This window comes from Astatotilapia calliptera, chromosome 22, assembly GCF_964374335.1.
Source record: "Astatotilapia calliptera chromosome 22, fAstCal68.1, whole genome shotgun sequence".
Classification (NCBI taxonomy): Eukaryota; Metazoa; Chordata; class Actinopteri; order Cichliformes; family Cichlidae; genus Astatotilapia; species Astatotilapia calliptera.
The window spans coordinates 27,158,437-27,177,364 of NC_137442.1; the positions used below are offsets into that span (position 1 = coordinate 27,158,437).

Consider the following 18,928-nt stretch of genomic DNA (forward strand, 5'->3'; position numbering starts at 1 on the left):
GCGGTCTCCAACCTTTTTTGCGCCACGAACCGGTTTATGGCCGACAATATTTTCACGGACCGGCCTTTAAGGTGTGGAGGATAAATGAGGGAGGGGCTAATAATCGGCTCAGTCATTTTTAATGATCGTTGAAAGCCCAGATCGTAATTGTGATTAAAATTCGATTAATTGAGCAGCCCTAATTCAAGAGTATGACAATGTCTTTGTTTTAACTGCAATTTAGGGAGCAATTCCAGATAAGGAATTAGTGATGGCAGAAAAACTGCAAATAGGTATTAAACTGTTAAGTTTGTGTGCAGGTTGAAGGAACTCTGCATAACCCCAAAGCACTGACGAAAGCAACTACAAGGAGATTTTTGGTGCAGTACCTCTTTGTGACCAATTTCATCAGTAACCTACCAGCACAAGCAACCTACCTCAAACCCTCACCACAACTCCTAACCATACACAATTTCACCTAGCAACTGGTGGTTGCCAGGGGTCACTGATATTTTCAGATATTTCCAAAGTGGAATTAAGTACTTTGGATTCATTGTGCAAATCTGAAGGACCAAAGTCATCAACAATTTTCCATTTTTCTACAAAGTAGATGGTACATCTGATATCAATAACCAAAAACTCATAAAACAACTAAAACGGCCTCACTCTCTCATCTCTTGAACAAATCTCTCAGTTTAAAATAAGACTTTACTGATCATGGATAACAAACAAAACACAACAAAAGCATTTCTGTGTTCAATCAAGAGTTCAAACTACACATTGTATTGCTGTAGAAACATAGAAATCTGAGCAACAATCACCAAAACAAGAAAAAGGTTGAGTTGCATCCTCCATCCACCCATTCTCTTCTGCTTATCCAAATCAGGGTAATGCCTATATGCGTGAGATATGTACCCCACTGGGATCCTGAAGCATTTCCCAGTGGGAATATGTACACCTACAGGAAGATGTAGGTAACACCAGACTGCAGATGAGCTGCATACAGGGCTGGACTGGGACAGAAAATTGGCCCGGGCATTTTGACTAGAGACCGGCCCACCATTATAGGAAAAATCATAAAGCCTTTGAATGAAAACAAACACTGTTGTGACAGTGATGTACACTGTTCTGATGGTATATATGTATCAATCTCTCAATTGTTTGTTGCAAGACTCAGATAATTATTTTTTTAAAAGTGAGACATTTTAAATGAGAATAAGAAAGTATTTCCTTGTGCCCCCCTTTCCCTTTTAATTCCCTACATGGACCCCTGGCAACACTTTGCTAGACCCTCCCCTGCACAGTTACCAGCTGTCAGCTACTTAGAAAAGGATCCTGGTGTTATTTGTCTCTCAGAAACAGTTCATAACTTATCTTCAACTCATTCATGTCACCTAAAAGGTAAACCTGTTTCTCCATCACCTGTTCAGCTCTGATGATTCAGTAAGGACATCTCCTGGTTTCATCTTCATGTTTCCCTCTCATCACATATCCAAACTGATATCATGACCAGCAGGTTTACAGCTGTGGCTCCAGCAAACATCAGCTGATACTAGAAATTAATATTAAATAAATTCTAACAACAGCTGATCAAACGTGCTGCTGTTGTTTACCGCGACATCCGCTGGTTTCCTCTTTCTGGTGCAAAGTGGGCGATAAATAAACAAGAGAGAAAAGCCGATCAGCTGATCATTGATCAGTTTCATGATTGAAGTAGAAACAGGAGAGGGAGGGTGAGAGGATGAGAGAAGAAGAGGCAGATGTGCAGCGTAAACACAGAATAACTCCAGCTTTGTGTCTTTTTCATTGTAGCTGAAGTCCAGGACAAACTGTTCCTTTTCACCTCAATACAAACGACGCCTAATTTCTCTGAATACAAGATGATTCTGTTTTTTACAGGACGGTTGGAAACTCTAATAATTAACCTTATGAACAAAATAAAGTTCAACATCATTAACATCATAGCACCCACCCAGCTGTATAGAAACTCCGTCATGCTAGCTAGTACGCAGTACGGAAAAAGTCAGCATAACGAAAATAAACTCCACCTAAACTTGGTTCATATCTGACCCAGACGGACTGCAGGTTATAACTTCTTACCTGAAGTTCAGTTCACCTGACACTCTCGGACCAGCGGCCGCTTCGGGCCTCTCCTCTTGCCTCCCTTTTCCTTCATCCACCTGCTGGCCTCCACCACTTGCTAATGTTATTGAATCTGTGGAAGCTCCGTGATAGCCACCACACGAAGTAACGAATAACGAGCCTATCTAAATCCCAGTAACGAGTAACGCGTTCCTGGTTTTGGCATGATAACTAGTTACCGTGCTCGTTACCACAATAATAATGTAGTTACTGTAACGCGTTACTTAATAACGCGTTAGTCCCAACACTGTCACCAATTAACATAACTCTACTAACAGCTTGTTTTTGGCCTGTGGGAGGAAGCCAGTGTACCCACGCAGACACTGGGAGAACATGCACACGCCACACAGAAATGACCCGGCCAGCTGGTGAATTTGAACCCAGGATATTCTTGTTTTGAGGGAACAGTGCTAACCACCATGAAAACACCAGAAAAACTGCAAACAACCAAAACAAAAAACTAAATGAACTGCAGTTTGCTCTATACTGTCAAACTAAAGTTATGGGTAACACTTTATAACACGACCCAAAAATGGGGCACAAGTACTCGGTGCTTACATGCATTTTGCGAGAACTAGTCAGGTTTTTGCAGGAAACAGTGAAACAAGTACACAGTAAGTACCATGTACTTTCTGGGATGCAAGCTATAATATGGAGTCACCTGCAAGACCAGTGAAACAATGAAAAGATTACACTGTACCACCCACAACTAAGGCACAAGTAGTCTGTAATTACATATAATTTCGTGTAGTAAGTTTTGTAGAGGAAACAATAAAATAATAACATATAATTAAACTAAGTAATTTTAAGTACTGGGTTATTTCATGGTAAATTTCTGAAAAAACAAACAAACCAATATTTCCCCATCTTACATCCTATGTACCCTGTACTTCCCTGGAAATTGCATGCAAGTTCAGGGTACTTGCACCTTAGTCACTCCATAACACGACCTGCGCCCCAGAAAGTACAGGGAACTTACAGTGTGCTTCTTTCATAGTTTCCTGCAAAAACCTGACTTGTTGCCTGCAAATTACACGTAAGTGCAGGGTACTTATACACAGCAAATCCAGCATGTCCAAATTAACACTGTCGGATTTGATTTCAACACTATTAAAGTGTCTATATGGGTCCACACCAGAGAGTGTTAATTTAACTCTTTTTGGAGAGTTGGTACGTTAACTCTGATTTAGTGTTAAACACCAAATCTGTCTGGAGTTGATAATTTAACACTTGGTGTTAAGAGTTTATATATTAACTCTCAAAGAGTATTTTAGTTTAACTACGTAAGAGTTATCTTCTAATTCATTCTAAAAAGCGGGAATTTTACTGTTCTGAACTTCTAGAAATTTCTTTTGGAAATAAACATTTACTAAAAAGATGCAATGGTTTTTGAAAAACATTTATTCTGAACTGTGCACCACAATTTCAAAACATTTTCTGAAAGACGTAACAGTATACATGTTCTCACTTTCATTAGAATTTTGTTTATCAAAAGGTCTGACATGGTAAATGCAAATAACAGCGTTCTCATCACTTATTTCTTCAATACAATATGCATGTCCTTCATTCATCCCTTTGTGGAACTTCAACGCACTTCTGCTCTCCCCCATATTCCATCTTCACAAGCATATCCTGTGTGGAGATCGAATAAAAATTAGTTGACACTAATTAATGGCACAAATAATCCAGTAAACAATTGCAGCACAGTAAAAAAAAAAAAGGAATCCTCTTTGAGCCATTACTTGTGTAAAGTATTTTCCCAAAAGACAAAGACACAGGCAACAGGTAATACTGAACTAAATGTAAAACCTCAACCTTTTTAATTTTTACCTAAACCGTGTGCACAAAACTCTGGAGGGATCTATGCTAACGTAGAATCCAGTCAGGACGCCTGCTACTGCTGTTTGCTCGTTTTTTTTTGTTTTTTTTTATGGGCGATCGTTTTCAGGCTTCAAGTAGCACCATTATACCAACATTTCACACTCTAGACATTGTTTTAGGTGTATTTGACCAAAGATTTGACTGAAAATTCACATGCAAGCTTTTTTTCAAGGCTGTGGTATTTGCCCGCAAACAATACCTTTCAGCTAGCTAAAACAGAATATTACGCTATCAGCGAGCAACATGGCTAATGCCTTTCACACAGCTTTGTCTCAACTCCAAAGAGCCACAGAAGTAAAAGCTCATAATAACAATTGAAACAATCTTTGAAAAAATGACTTACCAAGCATGGCAAACAACTCAAATATGTAGAGCAAAATGTTCTGAAACGGCTTCACTTCAGCTTCGATTGGAGCCGTGCTGGGGGCGGAGTCTGTGAATTTACTCTGTTGGTGTCATAGCCCCTGTAGGAGTTCAGAGTTCAGAGGTCAAGAGTTAATGTTTCCATTGTAACACCTCCAGATTTGACAGAGAAACACTCATTTTTAACACTCGATTTTAACTACTATCATTTTACACCTCAGAGTTACATTAAAAGAATGTGACTCTGCTTAGAGTAAAATTAACTCTACTTTTGCAAGGAGACTATTAACACCAAAAAATTTAACACTTTTGAATTTGCTGTGTACTTTAGTCACTCCATAAAACGACTGGCACCCCAGGAAGAACAGCGAACCTATAGTGTACTTGTTCCATTGTTTCCGTTGGTTCCATGGTTGTGTTATAAAGTGTTACGTGGCAATCTCCAGGACCGTGGGCTCAATTGTGTTTGAATTATTATCCAAGGGTTAAGCAAATCTGAGCTATCTCAGAATGAATAAAAAAGAAAATCTCTGCTCAAGACAGACAATTTCAAAAATTGGGAAATTGAATACTTTAAACACTGCCCAGTGTGTCTCATTTGCTATTAGACCTTTCTGAATTTGATGGTGTTCCATGTTCACAGGTTTGCAGTCTAAGCAGATTCTATAAAGCAAAGAAGAACTCGCCGCATGAGAGAAAATCTGTTATGCGACAGGCTTTTATGTTTCCCAATTTACTGCACATAGATGCAATACACAACATGATTATGCATGATGCCGTGAAAGCTTTGAATGTGAAAGCAGTTTCCAGGAATGCCAAATGCAATGTCAAAAACTTTACTCAGCTTCCATTTTGTCAGCCTGTGGCAAATGTGCACACCATCCCAACTCTCCCCTCAAGGTTGAGGAATTCAATTTTTAAATTTTTTACACATTCATTTGCAGTTGATGTGTAGAGTCTGCAAGCGTACTGACAGGAAGAGCTGAATGAATTACATTTCAGAGCCAGAGCCTTCTTCTTTCATCCCCCTGCATGATGCCACAGCTCTTCCCGTGCAGAGACTACTTGTGGGAACAAATGTTTTCTGTGATAAGGATCAGAAGAATCTTTTTATAGGTCCAGCTGCAAAAGACAAAAACACCTTCTGAACAGGATTTCAAGGATAAATGCACTTGCAGTGAAAGAACGTGGTAAAAGTATAGCACCAAAATAAGAGCCAGTGTCACTAAGAATACTGACAAATACTGTAGATAACTTAAATGTTTTCTTAAATGAAAAGAACTCAACAGCAACCAGAGAATCATCAATCTGTAATCAGTTTAAGAACCCATTTTAGGCTCTTTTAAAGGTGTGGTATTTTATTTTGTGGGTGGACTATCCTATGCTTTAATGTTCAAAAAACATTTTTTATAATGCACATTCAAGGTTTTTTTTTTGTCCTTTTAGGGAATGACTACATAAGCAAACAAGAGAGATTTGCATGTTGTAAAGGTGTTTAATAGAGAATGGAAGGATAATTTCAACATAGTATGCCTTATCTGGAATATCTGACAAAGCATCAACACATTTTAAGCAAAAACATGAGGTTAAAAATCACAGTTAAGGGAAAAAAAGAAAAACGCTCAGTGATCTGCTAAATGTCTAACTTAGATAAATGGAGACTGTTGTGTTCACGCTGCCAGCCAACCACAGACCATTAGAAATTCTTTATTCCCTCAAAGAGGAAACAAATATTTTAAATTTGCCTTCTACTCAATGCAAATGCTGCATTTTATGCTTACAAAATAATCAGTAAAATCATTAAAGAATTTTTTTTAACAGCACACTACTGCAAACTTAAGATCTGATGAAGTTATGATGGATTCAAAAGCCCACAAATACCATCCCAAAATGATGCTGTCTGCTTTTCCTTTGACTCACACAGTCCCATGCGAAATGTGTTTTCCAAATGTAGCTACTAAAAAGATATATATGCATATGCGCCTCAAATGATCGACAGATGTTAAATTAAGTGTAACCTTGGGCCTTGAAGTAGAAGTTGTTGTGAATAAATAAAAAATGTTCGACAGCTGATCCTTCCTGGGTGGGCAAAATGAAAATGTGTTACATGGTGGCATAGAAAAGCCACTGAAGATAAGGCTGAATTGCCAGCAAAGTACGTCAGTAAGTTCAGGTGCTGTGGGTTTTGTGATTTTGCAGATCGTATTAGCATAAAAAAAAGCCATAAAACACAGTAAAGGAAGGGCAAAATCTAATAAAGCTCTTTCAAGACGGTGCATGTAAATCTCTAGGCCTTTCTTCCCAGTTTCTATATGAGGCTTTCTCTCTGCAGCTGCTGTTGTAAATCCACAGCTGGAGCCAAAGTCCAGCTGCCACTATGAGAAGCCCACTCATATCTCTCCTATCTCCTGAATTTGTCTTGCAAGCTTAGTGGCGTTCGACAAACCGTGGCTTCCTCATTTGTTTTCTCTGAAAAGAAGTGAAAAGTTATAAATGTTTCCTCGGTCCAGCAGTGATAACTTGCCATGGTGTGTCACGAGTGTCAGAAACAAAACAAAACAGAAATGAGGTTTGTTGGTTCAGGGGAAAATATAAAATCCAAACAATAGCATGTCATTTTGAATGAGGTGTGAGTGCATTTTAGAATAGCAGTGCACCCAAGTCAAGTAATATATATGTCTAAAAGGTCTTCAGAAGATTGTAATAAATTCTCATTTCTGCATCCATATTTCCTTTGGTCAGTGCAGCAAAATTAATGCCATGGCAACAGGCATTAATATTATGCATATTAATACATTATTCTTTCTGATTTAAACAGAAATGCTAATAGCAGTCAACATTTCTATCCACATACAAGAGTTGAATGTAATGTTGTATTGTTAGCACATTACATTTTTTGGCAACACTTTTACATAATGCATTTAAGTAATAAATAATAATATTGCAATTACAATTATGCTGTGAATTCCATTGTGAATGTGCTTTTATCTGCACAAGAAGCTGTTAGAAAGAAAAAGTACATTAAAAATGCTTTTTTGTTTCTCTCAAACAGCTGATTTTAGTTTGTTTGCAAGGAGGGGTAAAATACTGACATTCTACAATGTTTGGGAAGAGTAATATGCATATTACCTTTATTTCTATTGCATGAAAGGACACAAATGTGAGGTTAAAGTGCGAGTAGCACAAATGCAGGAAAATTATGCTACCTTCACCAAAGAATTACAGTGGCGATCGCTCTGAAGTGTCTTTACGCTGGTTTTAAGAATTTCTGTCAGCTTTATGCTCACTACAGAAGAGATATTGTTTTTGTGGGACTGTAGACTAAGGGGGGGAAATGGTGTTTGGTATCCTGCCCAGGAATACTTTAGGACATATAGTGGATGAGTCAGGGATTGCTCCGCCAACCTTCTAATTTTCGTCTTATTTTTTTTAAAAAAAGGTGAATGACATGCTGTCGGGCATGTACATTAAAACATCATTTAAAAACTACATTTTGCATGTACTCTGGTTATCTTCATGTTAACATTTGCATAAACTTTTGTACAACAGTATAGTTGAAAAGACCACACTGTCCAGTAACAGTTAAAACTGTCGTTAGGCTAATGCAATGGAAAATGAATGATCGGTTGTGAAATACCATCACACTTCAAACATTAAAAAATTGCAGTGTCATATTCCATTAACTAAAAGTATAAGTGGTGTCCTGAGAAACCAAAATGATTTTTAAAAAGTCCTTGAATTATTTTCTATAATATTTCCAGGTCTATGCTATGTAAACATAGCAAAAAAGGGTTGGCGTGCTATACTTTGCACTGGCCACTTTTGATACAAAAGTCTGGATAGATGTGAGGGGCCTAGAGTGGGATATAAAGGAGCAGACAGGTCTTCTGGCCCAGAAACATCAATTCAAGCTTTTAAAAGCCATAAATGGCATACTATATTAGGATGCAATATATGTTGTCACTGGTTTCAAAAAGCACTATCTGCATCATTTGAAGTAGCATCCATTTTAACTTGTTTATGAAAAAAGTTATGGAAGTGTATGTGGACAGCAAGTGGATGAGCCACAGAAGTTTTCATCTGTAGTTCAACAACCATGTGTGGTGCTGTGGAGGCACTTAATTTTTCATTTTAATTTTGTTCCTTTTTACTGGGTCTTTGATGTCAAACATTAATATATAACATATTTGGCAGCTAAAGAGCAAAGTGAGTCTCAGTGGACTTGCCGAAAAAGATAAAAGAAAAATAGTTGTTGAACTTGTACCAATGGAGCCATAAACATGACGAATGCTCAGGTTGTCCTCTGTCTGCTTCAGGTGTAAATATGTAACAGATTGTAAATTTACCTCAGCTGTATTAATACTAAGTGAGTGCTGCGTTTACGGCACATTTTTATTCTTTTGCTGCCCCAAGTTGTCAAAAACACTGTGGGTTTTGCACTTCAACAAGATGCTCCTAATGTTAATGGAGGAGCTACACAGTAAGAGCACGCACACTGCTAGAAGATTGTTTGCTAGTTAGCAATCATATGAAACTGTGTTGACCTAATAAGTCAATATGTTTAAATAATTAGTCTTTAGTTTTTGTTATTGTCATTTTGTACAAAAGGTAATATGAACACACTTCACCGAAGCTATAATAATTTTGTGTCTTGTGCACATTCTACAGGTCAGCTGTTACGCACAAATTTCAGATTTGTAGATAGGAGTAGTCTGAGATAAAACCATCCTGGAGTCTGCACTCCACCCAAGTTGTCAGATTTACTGAGAGAATAGCTGCCTCATCCCAAAAGTCCACACACAGTCCACATTTATTTTTAACAGAAGAGTTTGCCTATAAGTCAAAAATGTTAATTCTTCTGCAGCTGCCTCTCATTGATCTGAATTATCGTTCTGTTTCCAGAATGAAACGTGTAAAACCTGTATTTAGCCTGTATTATTTTACTCACTAATTTGTGTTGCATTTTGTCGATTGCATCGGTCATTACTGAAATGATCTGATTAGTAAACTCAACTGCTCCCCTGCGAAACTGTAAACTCCCATCTGTGCGTTTTTGTGATTGTGGCATCAACCTGCCCTGATTAATAAAAAGAGTGTGATTAACAGACAATAAAAAAACTTGCTGCTTGTAGCCATGAAGCACAACAACAAAGACCATTGGAGTGGTAGCTAATGGGAAGGAAACTGAGTATTAATCATTTCCACAACGGCTATGTACAGCTTTACATCAAAAGGATGAAAGAGGTAATTAAGAGAATCTCATGTTGGAGTATTTACTGAATCAGAAATGGATCGATCTCATGCTTTAGGAAACCCATTTGGATGCTAAACTTCAGTAAAACATTATTTAAATCCAGAGAGCCAGTCACCCATTTACCAGAGCTGCTCCATGCTGTAAATCAGTTTGATGTTTCATAACAGAGTCTATAGTGTGTTTGGCAAAGAGCTGTTGTTCCCCTTTTCCTTCTGTGAAATGCACTAATTTATCATTTATTGGTGACTGTAATGTGTTTGATCTGATTCCCCTCTCGAAGTTAAAAGCTTCCAGAGCTTAAAAGGTTTTTGCAAGAGAACTATGAAAAGAAATCACATGGTGTTTCCCACTATTTTTGGTCTACATGCATAAAAGCATGCCCCAATGAAGAACATATTTCTCTTTAATTGCAACAGTGTACAACCTGTGCGTCCATCAGCTGTGGCACTATAAGACCTCGTTGGTAAAAGCACACAATATGCTAACCATTTCTCTAAAGTCACAAATAAGGCAACACAAATCTACACTTTATCAACAGTTGTGAGAATGACCTTTAGAGATACACAAATCATATTATAACTTCAAAGGCTTGATCAAGAGTCATGAATCATTTATAAGCCCTCGCCATTCTACATAAATGATGCCAGAAAATGTGCAGCAGTCATCTGTGTGCGCCAGACTCAAATCCAATCCTATTCCAGAATACATATGAATAAGTCTGCAATAAAATGTGTTAATAGATGCAAACTGCCTACAGCTTTTTGTTGCTGAAGCCACAAAGCTTTAGGCATCATGAGATGAGAAATATTTAATTTTGATTTTCCATAGCGACAATGCCCTGCATTACCAAGTACAGCAAAGGGGATGTTTTGAGTAATTAAACAACCAAAGTGAAAGTTGGCTAAATGATAAAAAAACACTGTACAATTATATCCCTCAGAGGAATGCCATAACTTTAAGCAAGCAAAACTATTTCATTGACCTCTGAGTCTTTTTATTGATTGATGAGTGGATTTAGAACAAATTAAAACTCATCTCCCTTTTAATAACAAAGATGTGTGTTTTGGTTATGCTCTTTCTGCATTCTGACTTTATTAGTGAAGACATTTTATTCAAAGGCTCCTTTTTGGCACAGTGAATGGATTTATTTGCATTCTTTGGTCTTACACAACTTAATCAGAAGCAAACTAAAAGGATGCAAGGCTGGAGCAAAGCTGTTTTCAGTGTTGCTATCTCAGGGAGCACATTCACCTCTGAACCCAATTACTTTATCAAAACGCTTATTGAGGTTTGATCAGGGAAATAGTAAATGCATGACAGAGCAAAGTTACAAGGATTTTAATTCTGTGCTTGTTGAAAACAAATTTTAAACGGACCTGAAACATAATGTGTGGTCAGCTCAGCAGAAAACCATATTTATGTGTAATGTAAGCATCTTTATTACTGAAGGTTCATTTGGCATTGATCTCAAAATGTGAAAAATGTGGGTTTAATACAGAGTGACTGTGAGAATTCAAGCTTCATGTGCCCAGCTGTCTCCCATAAGATGAATGGCAGGGCCACTGTCTCGAGTGAGCTCTTCATACTTTGATCTGATTATGTCAGGTATTTTGTGTAAAACAAAACAATATGCTTCCTCATAATCTGAACTGCAAGACAGTCTTTATGAGAATTTGTTCATCACCCAGCTTGTTTACAGTGGTGGAAATGCAAGAAGAGCTGACAGCACAGTGATATCACAAAACATTACCTGCATTATTATCTTTGTGCTATAATGTGGCAATTTTCCGATACTTTTAAATCTAAAACAGGGGAAAAGTCAGAATTATGTATTTTTTCACTGCTTTAATGAAATTCTATGTTATTATAAATAAGTTATAAATAGCTGCAAAAAGTCACGACATATTTCAAAATGGTGAGGAAATATATTTAAATGGCTCACGTACTGATAACATATCTCAAAAGAACGAGTGCAAACCTCTGCCAACGCAGCTCACACGCTGGGCAGCATTTACTTTTTCAGGGAATAGTATTGTATTTTTTTTATATTTTCTTTTTGTTGTTTTTGTTCAAAATGTAGACTTGTTCTTTCAGTCACTACCCAAGGCTCATTTTCTAGACTGTGCAGTGTACGTGTAAGAATTGATGACCCACCATTTTAACAGTTTAGTGGTTCAACCTTTACTTGTATGGAGGGCAAACTAATGTCTGCTGATTGTAAACCTCTGAAGCCTTTCACATCAATATTTTAAGGTCAACATTTTAATTGGGTCCTCTGTAATATTTCGAGCAACAGTCTGTTTGCTGTTTATATTTGCAGAGGAGTAATCACTAATGTAACGTGCCTTTTGAAAGGACGTATCTAATTAAATGTATTGTATATAATAATGCACAAAAAAAAAAGTCTTGAAAACAGTCAAGCCATTTTACACAGATAACTTTCTCACTCTATTTATTATTTAGCAGCTTCCCTAAACTTTCCACCTAAAGAGCATCAGGATATAATGTTTATCAAATGCATACACAAACAGTTTATAGTCCTATAAGGTTGTGGTAATAAATGGCCAGAGTGCATTGAAAAAAAAATTGTAATGACTGCTGGTTTACGTGTTTGTACAACTCCTCTTTGAATCCACCTGCATATACACAATGAGAACACACTGGCTATATTTCTGTGAATAACAGTTTCTCCTCATGTCCAAACGCTCAACACAAATGACAAAAAATGAACGAAAAGGTGAAAACAAAACCCGAGTGCAAGTAAAAAAAAGCTTAGCTACCAGGTTTTACTTTTAAATAGGGGATCCACATAATGTTTGTACATGCACAACACAATTAAGTTGTATTCAGTTTTATTTCTATAGTGCCAAATCAGAACAATACTCAAGAATATATCTAACAATTTATATGTATTTTCATATTGATGGTTATTCATTAACCATTTAAAACCCCAACAATCAGACAACCTCTACAAGCAAGTACTCTTATTTTTAAAAACTTTAGAAGCAACAAGTAAGCCTGTGTGGTGTGAATGAGTCCACGGGTCACAGTTTTGAGCCATTTTTTATTGACTTGCATCACACCACACCACAACAACCCCCGAGTCCCCGTGTTTTAACACAGTGGGTGTGACTGTGGATTCCGTGCAGACGCACCTGCACGGCACCGCAAACCACGCCCCACCACAGCCTGGAGTCCAAAAGTGGAGTTTTCCTTATTCAGGTGATGCGGTACTATGAGATAAGATAAATATTCGAGACCTTGTATGTGCGGAGAAGGATTTTGAATCAGATTGTGGATTTAACAGAGAGGCATTTGTGCTTACATTCATCAGTAAATATTATTAATTACAATGATTAAGTAAAAAGTGCTCTCTGCTTAGGTGTTTAGGGTTGAAAAAAACCCAAAACATTTAAGTGCCAGAAATATTTTCTTTTTGATTCATATATTTTTCCTTCAGATCAGAGATCAGAAAATCATTAGATGTGTTACATTGTTAGCAGCTAATGTAGCCTCAAGCAGGTATGAGGCTCGGACAGCAAAGGTCTGCTAATGTTTCCTTTTATACACAGTAAAACTTACACCCTGTTTTCAACTCATCAGATCTGACTTGGCATCAAAGATCACAAAAATCACAGCGTTAAATGTTAACTGAACTGGATTTTGTTGTGTTTGACACCGATGTGCCCATCTGGCCAACTCTTCCCTACTTTTTAATAACACTTAAACTCCCGGAGAGCAGCCATCCGTGCTTCTACAGTACAGCAGGTCAAAGATAAATGGTGTTATGATAAGTGAGAAAAGAAGTGTAATAATCAGAGCTGCTTGCTGTTTACAAGCTCTGGTTAAACTAGTCATCTGTTCATAGCCAGTCATTCTGTTCAACAGAACGTTTATACTGATGCATCTTTCACAGGCAAGTTTATAGACACACAATTTCCTTTGACCACATGAGATGGATTATAATTTTTGAGAAAATTTAAATGGGAGCTAAAATACATGTTTAAAATAAAGATCTTTCCTACTGTTGTTTGTTTTATTTTCAAGGTAGAATCTTGAAAATAAAGGTTGTGCTAGAGACACAACTTCACTCCAACAACTTGATATCTGAGCGGACAGAGCTGTGTCACTTCGAATCAAATAGGGGGCATCTCAGCCAGTCATCAGTTCAGAAAATAATCCCTCCTGTGTATCCATGCATGAAATGGACCACTCATCCATGCATTAAAGGTTTCTATCTGACATTGACAGTGTGTACCTAGTTGATTATGTAGTCACATATGAGTTCAGTGTCCACGTCATTTTTGATTTTCAGTGCTCACAATGGGGGGAGTGCAGAGGTCTCTAGATCATCTTAGTGTGGCAACAACACTAGGAAGAGTTGCTGGATGCATGCATTACAGTGCATCACAAGGATAAGGTAAATATCTGTCTATCTAGACGAACACACACATATACACAAGATTCAGTCCCAAATCTTTCTTTATATAATGTATAAAGGTACAGAGTATCTATTCTTTTATCATTCACTAATGCACTGTATCTGTCTGTCTTTTGTAATCTTTATGACAACTCGAAGTGTTATTAATGTGAACCAACAGGTTGAAACTCAAGACAGATAGAGTTCATTTCAGTGAATTAAATTTCATTTCATTCATCCATTTGCTTCTGCTTATCCTTTTTCAGGGTCTTTGGACTATGGGAGGACGCAGAAGGCCAGAGGACCCAGCGAGAAAATGACTCCAGCCCCAGACACCTGCCTGATGAATTGAACTCAGGACGTTCTTGCTATGAGGCAACAGTGCTAACCACCGTGCCACTGTGCTGTCTGGTTTCATTCCATTCAAAGGAAATAGTTCAAAATAAATTTTGTGTATGATCAACACAAATCATCCTGCATATTGGTCATTATAATCCAGGAGAAGTGGTGAAATATGTTTTTGACCCACAGCAGCCCTAGGGGATTGGTAGGTGTGGATGGCGCGGTTCATCTATGTAAATTGTACCTATAGGGATGCAAATGTGCCTTCATTTCAGTCTAACTGTGTCCCTGCACACTATACAGAAGATATTTCATATTAGGTGCTCTTCTAAGCTATTTAGCTTTAAGTGGAAGTAGGTCCTCTCCAAAAAAGAGAATGTGCTGCATGATTGTTTTTTATTTAACATGGAGGATCGCTAAAATTGCACTTGTGAGATTATTTAAAGACTGCTTCAATAATAAACACAATGCTATGACACTGTGAATAACATTTTTATGTATATACATTTATACATATATTGGAAGACAAGACAAGATTTTGAAACATATGCTGCTGTGATACATGAAGGTAAAAACTGACAAATTCAAATTCAAGGAAATGGAATAGATAACTACAAGGGAAAAATGCTAATCAAATTTACAAGGGTTCAGCTGAAACATCTGTTAGGAGTAATAAGGCCATAACAGAGATAACAGACTTTAGTTGTACAGTACTGTACTGTACTTTAATGACTCCTATATGCTATGTTGCACTAATGGATGAACATGCTTTTTTTTTTATCTGAAAAAGAAGCACAACTCTATCTTCTTTTTATTTTGTTGCCCTTAAAACATATGAGTGAAATGGCAAGATGAGAAGCCTGGGGAGATTTTTGACAAAGACTCAGAGCAGAGCTAATGGGCCATTAAGCAGAAAAGGCTGCTTTTGATGTGACTGAAGGAGGAAGGAGAGAAACATGCAAGTGCCGCGGAGAACAGAAGCATAAGAGAGAGAAAGGAGAAGGTGAAAACAATACCGCAGAGCAATCATTTCCTCAACATCCTCTGCTTATGGATCAGGTTCACAGTACAAAGGGTGACTAGGATCTCTGCTGACACTCCATGTGTTTAAAATCTTGTTATCTGCTCTACAGTTTTGATATGCTGATGAGCTTTCACTGAGCTCATGCACGTTTTGAGTAGTAGAGTTGTGTTCCTGAAGTGACACTGTTTAAAACGGTTTTGTAAAAAGCCTTGATAATTTTGTAATTATCATAGCCATATTAACACCCAAGTATGGCACATATTAACACTAGCGTTGTACCAAGAGTGAGTTAACTCGTGTGTAAGAAACACTGGCACATGTAGGCCAGTATATGTATTTTTAAGTCTATTAGAGGCTTGATAGTGTTGTGGAAGTTTTCCATTTAAATAAAGCCTGCAGATGAGCGGTGAGCGGTAGCTAACATTCTTTAATCAAAACACACAAAGAGCAGACAACCAAGCTTGTGGAGAGCCTACATGACCACGGGGAAGACGGTCAGCAGAGTCTCCCTGAGCCTAGCATGGCTCTCAGTTAAATACCTTCTTCAGGAACAAAAGGCAGTACACATACCTTAAGGTTCACACTCCCTTGTTACCTCCCAGAGTCCTCGAAGAGACAAAAGTTTCTTCCTGTGGAGTTGCCTGCTTCCCCCAACTTCCTTACTAGAGGCCCACCATTTGTCTTACTGTATGAGTGTGAGACTTGTTAAAATCCAGTGGCACCAAGGCATTATACAATAAAATAATGTGATTAATACATAAGTAAAAGAAATTCCTATACATTCGTTAGGCCATTGATACTCTAATGCTTCATATTAGTAGGATTGCTTCAGGTTGCTCATGGTACCATTTATTCTTGTATGGACTGATTAACTAGCTTCCCTCAACAAGATAAAATGCTTTTAGGTAAACTGGTGAAACATGAATTTATTAATAATCATGTATTTGTGACTCATCACAAAGTTCCTTAGTTCCTTTCTTTTTTGTTTTGGCTTAATTAAATTCTGGGTCTGTCACCCAGTGTTTTGAGTTCTTTGGACTTTCAAGCCCTATTATGAAGTTTCTTCGTTGTGTAATGTTGTATTCATTCTCACAGTGTATTTAGTCAAGTATTCCAGTAGCTCCAGTCAGGTAACCTGCGTCCGAAACTTGCCAGTCACACAGCACTATGTGACAATATTAGCTGATTGTAAAAGTGACACATTACAGTATTTAGTAGAAGGATATCATTAGATCACTGCTTTCTGGTTTGTTGTTCTTTTTTTCTTTAAAAGATTTTAGATACGAATATGAGTTCAATCAATTTCATATTAGTGTTTGATACTTTTTGATACTTCATCTATTGTGACATCTTTTTTAAATCAACCAGTCATTTTAGTAAAAACTAGACAAAAAAACTATCTGAGCTCATATCCTTTTAATGAATGAAAGATGTTAATTATGAACAGATGACAAGTTAAATAAAAAATAGATATTAAGTGAAGTAATGATGTAAATATAGGTGTGGCTTCAGTGTACACCGAATAAATATGACTTATTAAGAGATTTAGTATTGGTTTATTTACTCCAACTAATACTTTTAAAACTCTGATCTCACCTTAGCCTCCCAATACAATATAATTTCTCTTCCTCTATATGTCTGCCTTCCAGCTATGATATAAACCAACTTTATCATCAAGAATCCACCCTTTCTGAGCATTAGGAAGCCAGGAGTATGCCATTTATTGGCATTTTCTTTCATCTTGAGCCTGCATTCCAGACCTTTGATGAGATCTTGACCACACGCAGCTGACATTTACCTGCTTACCTTCATTCACCTGCATTACTGATTTTAGAAATAGATCACCCATTTTTTGTTTGTTTGGGGTTTCTTTCCCCCCAAAATTGTAAATTAATATGTCATTTGAAAAATAAACCAACCTATCAAAAACCCATTATACTGTGAGTCACAATGGTGCTGATTTATCTCTGAGATTACACTGGATTTTTTTCCTTAGAAAAGCTTTTTCATAGCATGTTTGACTTAGTCATATCTAATCACATGGAATGAAATCACATGTGGAACAATACAAGAAAAAGGGAGAGAGGGTGCACAAAATATATTTTAAGCAGGGAGGTGAGAGAAGAGCAAAGGCGTGCATCACTGACAGGAAAGGGAAAGATGATAGATTGAACATGAGAAGATAATGAGGAATGAAATACTGTTCAACAAAATGTCATCTCTCAGACATTGGTCAGGGGAGCACTGCTGCCATTTCTCTGAGATTGTTACTATAGATGAATTTCACCTACAAAGACATCAATTCCTTGGTACAGCATTTCATGGATTTTGCAGTGATACAGGCAGCCTTTGAAAAACTGAGCTTTGAAAGCAGGTGTCAGCTCCAATGATGCCCGCTTTGGCATCGTGATGAAGGTTCAATGGGACTGGAGCTCACATGTGTATCCTCAGATCAAGACCGTTTGCTATGAACATTTCTCATTAATGCAGGTATTCAGCTCTCAAAGGTAAAAAATAAATAAATAAATAAAGCATGTCTGTGGTTTTGTCGTCTTCCTTCACAGCTGCTTATGGTAAAAATTGGTCAGCCTAAACATACAGATAAACCGGCCTCAGTTAAGGTGTTTCAAACGTGACTTGGGTTTTCCAGAATACAGCAGAAAAGTTTTTCCATATCTTTGAGAGGCTAAAAAGTACCATTTTTGATCTGAAATGGTAGGTCCTGAAGCTAGTTTTTAAAGGCCAGCTAATGCTTTAGGTCAGCAAGAGGTGCAACAAGCCATCAATTATAGGTAGTAAAAGGAGTTATTTGAGCTATTCCCTTGGGTGACTTTGAAAATCTAACAACACTTTGTACACACAAGACAAAGTCATCTTGAGGTTGAGGAAGGCGCACAGACAGTTTTTAAAAGCTAAGATGTTTGATTTTTAAGAGATCATAGCAGAGGTCAAATAACTGTAGCCTGCGGTGGGCCTCTCCACTTATAAAGAGGAAGAAATTACAAGCAAAAATCACTGTCTGACTTCTGAATAAACTGTGGTGCTTCACAAACAGTGTGGAATAACAAGAATAAATACAACGTACTAACATGTCATGTCCTTGTAATATTGTTTATGCCTTTCACCACAAACCTTTTGCAGTACCTTGTAATCTTTGAAAATACGTAACATGAATACTTAATTTGCAATTAAACGTCAAGCAAGGCACTCTAAATGCAACTTTTGCTTTTCCATTCACAATGAACTAAGTAGCCACAACATCAAAATTCCTCACAGGTGACATGAATAACACTCGGATAAACTTATTCAAATTAAGTACCCTGGCATTCTCTAACTGCAGAGCCTCTTGAAGCAGGACAGTGTGTCCAACCACACTGCAAAATGTATTCAGAAACAACACAAAGAACAAAATGAAAAAGACCAAAGCCAAATTATATTTTAACTCCTACTAAAAATCCTTAAATTGTCAGAATGCCTTCCTGGAATTTATGTTATAAAGTGAAGCTGACAGAAGTGAGCAAAT

General features: G+C 37.4%; 2 long non-coding RNA genes across 2 annotated transcripts in view; both read right to left on the reverse strand.

The window, feature by feature from the left end:
- The window catches only part of LOC145423557 (uncharacterized), a 482,209-nt gene that overhangs the window by 216,772 nt on the left and 246,509 nt on the right, over positions 1-18,928 (reverse strand). The window lies entirely within an intron of this gene.
- Positions 3,508-4,482, reverse strand: LOC145423491 (uncharacterized). The gene is made up of 2 exons (XR_013904551.1): positions 4,346-4,482; positions 3,508-3,753 (listed from the first exon to the last, which is right to left on the reverse strand). It is a non-coding gene; the product is annotated as an uncharacterized LOC145423491 (long non-coding RNA).